This window comes from Cetorhinus maximus, chromosome 1 (genome assembly GCF_964194155.1).
Source record: "Cetorhinus maximus chromosome 1, sCetMax3.hap1.1, whole genome shotgun sequence".
In the NCBI taxonomy this organism is placed as follows: domain Eukaryota; kingdom Metazoa; phylum Chordata; class Chondrichthyes; order Lamniformes; family Cetorhinidae; genus Cetorhinus; species Cetorhinus maximus.
Window position 1 is genome coordinate 187,137,317 of NC_135879.1, and position 12,428 is coordinate 187,149,744.

Genomic DNA, 12,428 nt, shown 5'->3' on the forward strand with positions numbered 1-12,428 from the left:
ATTAAGCCCATTAACGATGCAATTAACTTGGATTTTTTGCTGCCTGTCCAATGTTACAGTTGGCAGGCAGGTGAATTGGCCAGGCAACCTTTGCATTTTTCAGGAAACCTCATTCAAGGGCGGGATGAGGTTTCCGTCATTAAATATAAAAAAATTGTTGGGACAGAATTTTCATGTTGTATATATTCAGGTGACGGTTTCTGATGTGTGGGCATTTTTTTCCAGATTTCAAAACCTTTAGCCAGGAATGGACACCAGGTTTGATTGTGGATTGTAATCAGCTCTTCACTTAGCCGGTCAGCCTCCATCAGCTTAATTTCATTTATTTGTTTTAATTTCCCAGCAGGGTGGGAGGTGTGCAGTGAGGAGAGGCTCCCAGTTACCTACTCCCATTCATCCCTAGTGGCAGAGAAAGGGGCGCCAGACTGGATACTTCATGTGAAATCATGCAAGCATTATTCAAAAATGCTGAGATTCAAGAGGTCTATTGCAAAGTCAAGAGAGAGGTTTAATTTTACTGAGAAATCACAAGTCTTGCAATAAACTCACACAGGTGCCTGGGTGGGAACAAACTAGACAGGGAGGTAGGGTCAGAAGAAAGTGAAAAGGAAGCAGACTTGACTGGCACCATACGTTGCTTGAGCATCCCCTCCTTGCTGCCCAAAATGAAGAATTTGTTAAAGTGTTGGATTAAATGAAGATGCAGAGTAACCTGCAATACAGATTGAACAAATGCAGCTGAAGAGTAAAATCAAGAACTTGCACATTGCAGTGCAATGGTGGAAAAGGTGAAGTGTAAATAACACCAAAAACAATAGGAGAAAGCAAGACAAGTAACTGGGGCTGTTACATTTCAAATATTTTCCCAGAATATAATTCATCCTTAAACTCAGGCATGGTTCCAGAGGACTGGAGAATCCCAAACATTACACCCATGTTCAAAAAAAGAGTGTAAAGATAAGCCCAGCAACTACAGGCCAATCAGTTCAATTTCAATGGTGGGGAAACATCTAGAAACAATAATTCAAGACAAAATTAATAATCACATGGAAAAATGTGGGTTAGTTAAGGAAAGCCAGCATGGATATCTTAAGGGAAAATCGTGTTTAACGACTTGGAGCTTTTTTTGAAGAGGTATCTGAACAATGGGATACCTTCAAAGAAGAGATAGTTCAGGCACTATCAAGCTATATTCCCTTGAAAGCGAAAGGTAGGGTAGACAAAGCCAGTGTTCCCTTGATGACAAAAGAGATATAAATTAAGATAAAGAAGAAAAAGTGTGCTTATGACAGATGTCAGGTGGAAAATACAATTGAGAACCAGGCTGAATACAGAAGGTTCAGTGGGGAGATGAAATAGCAACTAAGAGGAGCAAAGAGGGAGCATGAAAAGAGACTGGTAGCCAATATAAAGTAGAATCCCAAAGTCTTCTATAGGAATATAAATAGTAAAAAGGTGGTATATGGAGGAGTAGGGACGATTAGGGACCAAAAAGGGGATTTCCACCTGGAGGCAGGGGACATAGCTTAGGTATTAAATGACACTTTGCATCTGTCTTTACCAAGGTAGAAGATGCTACCCAGGCCACAGTGAAAGAGGAGGTAATTCAGTCACTAGAAGGGTTAAAATTAATTAGGAGGTGGTATTGGATAAGCTGTCTGTATTTAAAGTTGCTATGGGACCCAGACCATTTGAGATACATCCAAGGATACTGAGGGAAGTGAGGATGGAAATTACAGAGGAACTGGCCATAACTTTTTTTTATTCTTTGATGGCATGTGCGCATCACTGGCAAGACCAGCATTTGTTGCCCATCCCCAACTGCCATTTAACTGAGTGGCTTGCTGGCCATTTCAGAGGGCATTTTTAAGAGTCAACCATATTGCTGTGGGTGTAGAGTCACATGTAGGCCAAACCAGACAAGGACAGCAGATTTCCTTCCCTAAAGGATATTAGTGAACCAGATGGGCTTTTACAACAATTGATGACAGTTTCATGGTCACCATTACCAACTTTTGATTCCAGATTTTATTAATTGAATTTAAATTCCACCAGCTGCCGTGATGGGATTTGCACCCCTGTCACCAGATCATTAACCTGAGTTGCTGGGTTACTAGTCCAGTGACATTACCATTACACCACCTTCTCCTCCTACTTTTTTCAATCTCCCTTAGACTCGGGAGTGGTGCCAGAGGACTGGAGCATAAAGATAAGCCCAGCAACTACAGGCCCATTAGTTTAACTTTGGTGATGGGGAAACTTCCAGAAACAATAATCCGGCACAAAATTAATAGTCACGTGGACAAATGTGAATTAATTAAGGAAAGCTAGCATAGATTTCCTCAAGTGAAAATCATGTTTAACTTGGAGTTTTTTGAAGAGGTAACAAAGAGGGTTGATTAGGGCAATGCTTTTGATGTGGTGGACATGAATTTCCAAAAGGCATTTGATACTGTGCTGCACAATTGTGAGCAAAGTTGTAGCACATGAAATAAAGGGGACAGTAGCAACACGGAGTAAAAAATTGGCTGAGTGACAAGAAACAAAGAGCGGTGGTTTAACAGGTGTTTTTTGTGCTGGAAGAAGGTTTGTAGTGGAGCTCCCTGGGGTCAATGTAGGGGCCCTTGCTTTTCCTGATCTATATTAACAACCTAAACCTTAGTGCACAGGGCACAATCTCAAAATTTGTGAATGATACGAAACTTGGAAGCATTGTGAACTGTGAGGATAGTGTAGAACTTCAGAAGGACATAGACAAGTTGGTGGAATGGGCAGACAGGTGGCAGATGAAGTTCAATGCAGAGAAATGTGAAGTGATTCATTTTGGTAGGAAGAACTTGCAGAGACAATATAATAAAGGATATAATTCTAAAGGGGGTGCAGGAGGAGCAGAGGAGCCTGGGTGTATATGTACATAAATCAGTACAGATTGAGAGCGGTTAATAAAGCATACAGTATCCTAGGCTTTATTAATAGGGGCATAAAGTACAAGAGCAAGGAGATTATGCTGAACTTGCATAAGACAGAAGTTCGGCCTCAGCTGAAATGTTGTGTCCAGTTCTAGACGTCGCACATTAGGAAAGATGTGAAGGCATTGGAGAGGGTGTAAAAAGGTTCACAAGAATGGTTCCAGGGATGAGGAACTTCAGTAATATTGGACAGATTGGAGAAGTTAGGACTGGTTTCCTTGGAGAAAAGAAGGCTGAGAGGAGATTTGATAGTGGTATTCAAAATCATGAGGGGTCTGGACAGAATAGATAGGGAGAAACTGTTCCCACTCGTGAAAAGATCGAGAATGGGAGGGCACAGATTTTAAGTAACTGGCAAAAGAAGCAAAAGTGATATGATAAAATACTTTTTCATGCAGCGAGTGATTAGAGTCTGGAATGCACTGCCTGAGAGTGTGGTGGGGGCAGGTTCAATCGAGATATTCAAAGGGGAATTAGACTGAAAAGGAGGAATGGGCAGGGTTACAGTGCCATTCTTCTGCCTTCACTCTAAGTGAATTGCTCCTTCAGAGAGTTTCTGCAGATGTGATGGGCCAAATGGCCTCCTTCTGCTCTGTAACAATTTTGCGATGCTTACAACAGGGCAGTTTTCATAGACCTGCATACCCTCCCAAGCTCTGCAATAGGTGGAAAACATGCTGTCAGGTCCTAAAATTCATATTATTCCACAGGAGGATATCTTCACCAGATATTTTTCTTTACAAATCCAATATGCAGCAAAAGCATTCATTATGATGATGAGGGTACTACTTCTGCATCCCTGGCACGTGATTCTCATTTCTTTTAAAATGAACGGGGCAAGGTGGGGGAATTCACAGGCTGGCTGGTAAACAAGCAGAAGCTCCAGCCGAGATTTTTACATGGGTCAGCAGTATTGCTGCCTTCTACATGGAGTCCTTTTACACAGTGAAACTGAATTAAAGAGATGGCCTATAGAATACATCCAAGGTGAGTACAGAGTTATTAATTCAGATCAACAGAGACCTTACATGCTAGATCTGTTCTTTAGAAAAGTAAGCTTCTTTTCCCCTCAAAAGAGTAGAGTCATAGACTCATTATGGCACAGGAGGAGGCCATTTGGCCCATCAAGGCTATGCTGGATAGCAGTGATTATAGCCATTATTTCTTTCACCTTTACAGATGCAACTTGGGTAACAAGTCCAGGGCTACCTGGATAGATATTTCTTACAGCGCAGGCCTATTTTTTGGAAATTTAATCTGGCATGATGACAGTCCCTTAATGATTGTGGCAACTGTGGACAATGAGTTTAATTTCCCCTCAATGCAGCAACGTTTTGTACAATTCATTTTCACAGACCTGCAGTAATAGCTAACCCTGAACTATGTTCCATCTATAGGCAATAACAAACAAAGCAAGTCACCTTCCTTTGAAACTAATTGCCAATGCCGGATATTATTACGTATTGTTTAAATTCACCTTCACCCCTACCCACAAAAAGAGCTGCTTTCAGTGTGCACCAAATTCCATCTTCAATTTGCAACACTGGCTAGGTTAAAAATTCATATGAATGGATGTAAAACAAAAAGATTACATTTTAAAGTGAGACAAAGCTCTATTTCCCTCGTGGGAGAATGGTTGTCTTGAATTTGCATTAAAAAAGCACCTTTTTATCTCCGGAGGACAGAACCATACTTCTTCAAAGAGGGCATTTCTTGAGGAGAGGTGGCAGTCAATTAAACACAGAGATAAAAACAAAAAGCTAAAAGCTACTGCGGATGCTGGAAATCCAAAACAAAAACAGAATTACCTGGAAAAACTCAGCAGGTCTGGCAGCATCGGCGGAGAAGAAATCAGTTAACGTTTTGTTTTTATCTCTGTGTTTAATTGACTGTCACCTCTCTTCAAGAAATGCCCTCTTTGAAGAAGTACGGTTCTGTCCTCCGCCTAACTATGCTTCAGTTCTGCCGAAGGGCCATGAAGGCTCGAAACGTTAACTGATTTCTTCTCCGCCGATGCTGCCAGACCTGCTGAGTTTTTCCAGGTAATTCTGTTTTTGTTTTGGATTTCCAGCATCCGCAGTAGCTTTTAGCTTTTCGTTTTTACCTTTTTATCTCCATCCAGATTACGTACATAATACCGAGGTTATCAAAACAATGTTAGGAACGATTTTTTTTAAACACTATTTCTTTGATGGTTATGCAAACACAGCTTTCTGCACAAGTTAATCAAGTCTTCGTGGTTTAAAACTGCTATTTTTAAAAACACAAAACCAAACTTTTTACGTGCAGATAAAAAACAAACGTCTCATCCAGGCACGAATTTAATCTGTCTGATAGGGTTAATATTTCATTATTTTACAGAGCTTCTAATTATTGTAAGTGAATATTCACTATCTAAAGTCATGCAAGTTTTGATGAATTAATTCTACAGCTACCAATTTCAAGTTTATTTTTTTATCACTAGGGCGTAATTTTAAATTATAAAAACGCAGTGCTATAAGTTGCATCGAAATAGATTTCCTTTGTGTATACATTGTCATGACAACTCTTCTTATTCTTTCTCTCCTCCTTCCTTACCGGGGGAAAGCAGCTTGCAAGTTACATGAAGCCAGGAGTTTTTAAACCTTGCAGCAACAGGTGTCTTCTGATAAACAGTTTTCTTGCTTTCTGCCGATACAAGAATCCGGGATAATGTTGCGTCCAGGATTAGTGTTTGATTCACAGCATAACATCAGATGTTAATGGAAGGGCGTCAAATAAATAAAACACACACCAATTCCCGTATCTATTATATACAAAGTGGAAGTGCCTTGGATTAAATGATGTATAGTGATCCATCAGTTTGTCATTGCTCAGACCCATTTTTAAAAATTTTATCTTATTTAATAGTGAATGAGAAAATAAGAGATGCAATAAGAGATGCAAGCACCATAATTTATGTAATAATTAACTAATGGCCGGAATTGTTTCTCCTAATGGGTTATCATTGGGAAACTGAATATCGCAAGTTCTCAAAGCCACCCGAGCATTAATAAAAAGTTAAAAACCGACGTTTTAGATTTTAACGAGAAAATAATCACATCGAAATCAAATCGGAGTAATTCAAATAAAACTTGTTAAGCACAAAGGAAGTAGCAGCGGTGATGGATTTTCCCTATATAACAGTGCCTTGCCCAAAAAGGGGAGTACCCCTTTTGAGAGCACAAAAACAGTAACTAAGATACAAGTATCAGGAACTGAGGTAAGTAAAAATAAACAAAAACTTACCTCAGCTGAAAGCACCTGAACTTGTACACAAACTTCAAACTGAAGTTACAACTGAAAATAATTTACAACTTCTTGGAAAATTGGCTCGTTTTTAACAAAAAATATACACTTGTGCATATATATATATATTAAAACGCAACGACTCCTTCTCTGACAAGCACACACTAGTGTTTCTAGGTTCTCACCTCAATGAGCTGCTCCTGGGACAGCTGTCAATCACATTCTGCTCTTCATTGACACACACGCGCGCTCCGGGCCGAATTCCAGTCGCTCTGGGTTAAACTGGTGCAGGACCCGAAACCTTATGGCTGCACCGATCCCACGCCTCCACCTGTCGGCGCAGCTAATGCGCAGCATTTACCCAAAAGCCAGGGGATTGGGGCGTGGCAGCACGTTACAATTAGCTGCCAGACGTCACCTTTCCCACGCAGGCCCTCTGACTGTGTGACCTCAGGCCAGGGTGTAACGATGTAATCATGTAACAAACAACGGATTTCATTTGTAACATAAAATCATAGAAAGCTACAGCACAAAAAGGTCATTCAGCCCCTCCAACCTTTGTCGGTAACCCTGTAAGTTCCTGATTCTGAAATACCTTTCCAAGTTCCCTTTTAAAATGATTAATGGAACCAGCTTCAGCCAACTTTTCAGGTTCTGAATCTCGACAATTCTGATTGAAATAATCAGTAATGCCAACCCCACTGCCTCATAAATCTGATAGGTTTAGATGAGGAAAGACAGAAGAGGCTCCAGGAGAGCTTATAGGTCTGTATGGACTGGTTGAGTCTAATGGCCTGTGTAGATCTTGTATAATCCTATGTAAATTATGAGACAAACTCATAAAAATCATGAAATTTGGAACACGTGAGTTGCTATTTTTTTAAAACGCAATATAGATAGTTGCTTATGAAACTCAAGAATGGCTTATTTAATTTCTTAACAGGTCAGAATTCTTTACAAAAACTATATTAGTGCATCTGAGAATGCTTTACGAGAATCTTTTTTAAAAGTCCCCCCTTATCTGGATACGATCATGGGCCCACCTGAGGCAGAGGAGGTTCAATCTCCTCAGCAGCCAAGGAGCTTTCAGCAAAGGACATTGGATGTCAGTTGTTGGATGCTGGGCAGGGAGAGGAGAAGGTTCACCATCATATTAATGCGATTATATGTCTCAGCCGCTTAGATTGTTGTTTCTCTTTGACACTTAAATGCATTGGGCTGTAACTATTAATTTTTAATGTCTCTGTGAGCATTCTTGTGTTAATGCTCAGGAATTCACCAAGGCTCCTAAGATATCACCTTCCAAACCCACGACCACTACCATCTAGAAGGACAAGGGCTGCAGATAGATGGGAACATCACGCCTGGAAGTTCCCCTCCAAGTTACTCACCTTCTTTACTTGGAAATATATCGCCGTTCCTTCACTGTCGCTGGATCAAAACCCTGGAACTCCCTTCCTAACAGCACTGTGTGTGTACCTACACCACATGGACTTCAGCGGTTCAAGAAGACAGTTCACCGCCACCTTCTCAAGGGCAACTAGGGATGGGCAATAAATGCCGACCCAACCAGCGAAGCCCACATCCCATGAATGAATTTTAAAAAGTAATCAATGTACTTATATTGTTATTTCTAAATGCATTAGTGTATACCTGTTTATTAGTTTATAAGTATTTTATTTTACTGCTGTGTTGGTTATAAATGTATTAATCTGCAGGCTATTAATCAGTTGTAAATGTGACCGTGTGCAGTTTCATTAGTTATCTGAACTTGTTTGTATCTCTGTTGCTTTTGAATGCATTTGTGTGTAACTCTCTCGCTTTTGAATTTTGAGCCTGTCCATCGTGGCAAAAATGGTGGACAAGCCTGGAAATTCTAGATCCCGCCCCGGAACATGGTACTTCCTATTTTCGGAGGTTGTTGCGGGGGTGGTGGGGGGGGGGGGGGGGGGGAGGGTGGTGGGACTGGAGTTGGGCCAGGGTTCATGCATGCACAGTTTACAGAAGCAGCTAGCCATTTAAATTAGCAGCTGCCTCCACTTCAGTGCAATTTTGGTAGGCCAGGAGCGTGAAACCCGAAGTGTGCACATTAGAACAGGTAGAGCTGGTCTGAACTTCGTGGATTCATTTGGATAGCCAGGGTACCCCTTTGGAGAGGTAAGGTACCCTTCTGGATTGATAAAAGCAAACATGATTGTGCGTAAAATGTGCATAAACTCATTGGAACTGTCAAAGTTGTCAGGAAACTCAGAGCTGTCAAAGGATACCAGGTGAGTTGGTATGGAAGGGGTAAGAGTAAAGGGTGGTGGGGGCATGGGTTGGCATGAGTTAGCACTGGGTTAACATTGGGGCAATATAGGGCCATGGGATGTGGGGGCATAGGGGTTATAAGGGGCCATGGGAGTGTATAGAGGGGCATGGGGTGGCATACTGTAATGGGCCATGGGGTCTGGGTGGAGAGGCATGAGATGGCATGGATGGGGCATGAGGAGTGTATGGAGGGTTGAGGGTGAGAGCTAGATGGCTGTTTTGTGTTTTAATTTTTATTTATTTAATTGAACAAAGTGCTGGAGCACAGAGGCAGGCCTTCCGCTCAGCCGCCTCCATACCAGCGAGCAGGCCCAACCCAATCCAATTCTAATCCAACCCACCTCCCCCCTCCCCCAGAACAAATATCAGAACTTGAGTGGCCATTTTTAAAGGTCAGGTTCACAGGGCATTGAAAGCACTTGAACAATGGTGCTGGATCAGAATAATTGGGCAAGGCAGGCTGTTACATGGATCTCCACCTACCGCTCCATTCTATTCTATGTGATAGAGGACGCCGGTTTCGAATTAACTCGGCAAGGGAGGATGGCAGGGCTAGGTCTACACCCAAAGATGATGGGAGTCAGGTGATAAGAGTGATGGTCATACAAAAATATCCTTGTTGCACGAACCTTGTGTAGATCAGGTTGTCCCTTGCATCTTCTGCACGTCTCTCCAGTGCACTGGCATCCATGAAAGGGGCATTTGGGTTTATGGGCTCCTCCTCATGCTCCAATAAATCCTCATCATCTGAAGAAGGCTCATCTTCCTCGTGCTTTTACCTTTGCAACATTTATGTGCATTGCAGAGCTTGGTTGTGCAATGCACAGCAGACCACTAACATTCATGACAACCTCTGGGATGTGTATTGTAGAACCCCTTCAAACCGGTAAAAGCAGCGGAAGTGCACTTTAAGAAGCCCAATGCTGTGCTCAATGATGGCTCAGGTGGACACATTAGCTTGATTGTGGCACTCCTCTGCCTTACACTGGGGATGTTTCAGTGGTGTCTTCAGCCATGTACACAGCCGAAGGATCCATCCAGGGTGACCTACCGTCCCAGATTTTATGGGATTGTCCTGCAATTGATGCAGTTGTCCCATGTCCCATCTTGTTTGATGCTGGGACGCTGTTTGTCCAAAATTTTTGAATCATTACTTTGGAGACCGCATTTGACACTCCACTTCCTGGTTTTTGGAGTTACTTGATTCCCGTGCATACGCAATACGTATCTGCACACGCACGTTACACTGTTCTCCTGGTGGCCTGCTCCTATAGTTCCCCATGATAATTCCAATTCAAAGGATGGTCCATGTTTAATTAAAAGGAGTTAGAGGTGTGAAAGCAATAAACAACAAGTAGACCCCTCTTAACTTCGTAATTGAGCCAGTGAGTTTGGTAAGATTGCAATTGTCTCCAGCAGAGATATAAATTACTCATGCGGATCCCAGAATCAAAGGGATGTTTTGAAGGTAAAGCTACTTAGTTTAAATCTATCTGGGACATCCCAGGTGTGCCACGTTGCCATGAGGGAGAGATTGCAGGAAAGTTTTTTGGCTTGGGGTTTTTATCTGAGACATATTATCTTAAGGTTTTTTTTTAACCAGCTTCTCAAACCCCAATTTTTCCATTCACCTTACATTTAAAAATTAATTTCCCAAAACTAAAGGTTATACTCCTAAAACATTTGAATCATAAAATCAGATACTCATAAGTTTCCTTCCCTTTATCTCTCTATGTCTAGTACACTTTGTGATTTGTAATAGAATTATATCATTGCATTGAGTTGACGGTCCTAACACTACGTATAGCTCCTGTGGAATATTGAATCAGGCTTAAAAAGTATTCATTGATTGCTTGGACTGACTGAGCATTTGGTAAACTTACGGAGAGTTTGCTTAATATTTTGAAATATAAACATTTTAAATATATTGGCATAAAGCAGCACTCTCTTCTGGCCTTGAGATCAATTCATGGTTTCTATGTTTTCAGTTTGCTACTGCTTGTCTTTTGGTCAAATGATGCAGAATTCCAATGTACAAGGGGATTTCTAAAAGTTCCACTTATTGGACAGACTCCTGCTTGGGAACAGTTTGTGTGCTATTCGATTATTGTCTCTTTCTCATTCTTCAAGATGTTCCGTAAAACCAACACTTTTGAGCGGCTTTTGGTAAGCCAGCCTAATTGCTCCTTCTTTATTTCATCTTCTATTTTCTTTCTGCCCTGTGAAGCACTTTCAGACATTTTTTCTATGTTAAGGGCACCATTGAATAAGAAATAATATGCCTGAAAATCTTTGTGCCTGTTGTGCCAACTCAAGTGTCGTGAAGTAGGCATCACTCGTCCACTACTGACCTCCATTCATGACTTTACTGGAGCATCTGCTGTTACGTTCACTTGCCTCATTTGAATAATGCTGACAGGTGCCTGCGCTTATGTGGATGCATTGCAGGAAATTGGATTGGGAGGTGCATGAAGAAAAAGAAACACAGCCACCACCAGCTCAAAGGTATTTTAGGTTTATAAGGAGACCAATTCTCCTATTGGTGCTGGCATTCTTCAGGGGTGGCTAGGCCTGGAACAAGGCCTAGGTACCCAGGTAGCGACCCTGCAATGACCCGGATATCAGAGCTTTCTATTTGAGTGGAATGAATTTTTTGCCCACCCCAGGCCCCACGGAAATGCTACTGTTTTGAGTGGAGACCCAATGTTTCTCTATCCTGTCAAAATTTCCACTGTCACAAGGCCTCCTGCACTGTCTTTACCCTCCCCCATTAAGTACAAATCCTGAAGTAATTTGGAGCCAGCTTGCTCAGTAATTTTGTCTCAATATTTCAAATAAACAATCCAAGGTCTAACTTTTTTATTACACTGTTTTGGAGACATTGGGTTGTCTCTGCGTCATCAACCCAAATAAAAGAAATGTAACAAAAGTGCCCCCTTTGGGTGGTGAGTGACTAACCATTATGGCACAGCAGGAGGCAATGTAGGCAAAGAGTCCTTGCTAGCTCTCTGTAGAGCAATCCAGTCAGTCCCCTTACCCTACTTGCCTCTCCACAGATGCTGCCAGACCTGAGTTTTTCCAGCACTTCCTGCATTAATTTTGGATCAACACAATATTTTGCTTTTATTTTAGTGTTCAAACTGTGCACCCCCCCCGCCACTCCCACCCCCGCACTTCACACAAACCTCTCCAAATGCCTGTTAATTTTTTTTCTTCTGATTATTGTTTCTAAAACCTCACCTACTGATGCTAAACTGACCAGCCTGTGGTTACGACAGATGTCCTTACACCCTTTCTTGTGTCATATTTGACACTTACCAATCCTCTGGCACCTCCCCCATACATAAGAAAAATTAGAAGGGCAAGCCCTTCTGTTATCTCCACCTTCAGTTCCTTCAGCAACCTGGGATGCAACTCATTAGATCAGCCATCTTATCCACTCTAAGCATAGCCAACCTTTCCAAGGCATCCTGCCTATAAATTTTTACTCCATCCACTACCTCTACCATCTCTGCTTCTACCGATGTTTTCAGCATTGTTTTCCTCAGCAAACACCAATACAAAGTACTCATTTAGTACTCTAGCCTTGCCCTGCACCTCTAAGCATACATCATCCTCCTTGTCCCTAATAGGCCCCACCCTGCCTCTTATTACTCACTAACATGCTGGTATAATATTTTTGGGTTACCTATTTTAACTGCCACTCTATCCTCATATTTTCTCTTTGCTGGTCTTATTTTGCTCTTTACTTCCATTCTCAATTAGTGTAATTGGCCTGGTTCTCTCCTGAAGAATTCCCCTGACATGCATCATACACCCTCTTTTTTTGTTTCATCATATTCTTCACCTCCCTCGTCATGAAGAGAGACCTGACTTCAGTTC

At 41.7% G+C, this 12,428-nt stretch overlaps 1 protein-coding gene across 1 annotated transcript in view; it reads right to left on the reverse strand.

Moving 5' to 3' along the window:
• Window positions 1-6,563, reverse strand: part of LOC144685893 (long-chain-fatty-acid--CoA ligase ACSBG2-like) — a 137,938-nt gene extending 131,375 nt beyond the window's left edge. Inside the window, exon 1 of the mRNA XM_078550901.1 lies at window positions 6,422-6,563. The gene's annotated coding sequence lies outside the window, so the exon portion shown is untranslated. The remainder of the gene's footprint in view (window positions 1-6,421) is intronic.
• Window positions 6,564-12,428: the final 5,865 nt, after the last annotated feature.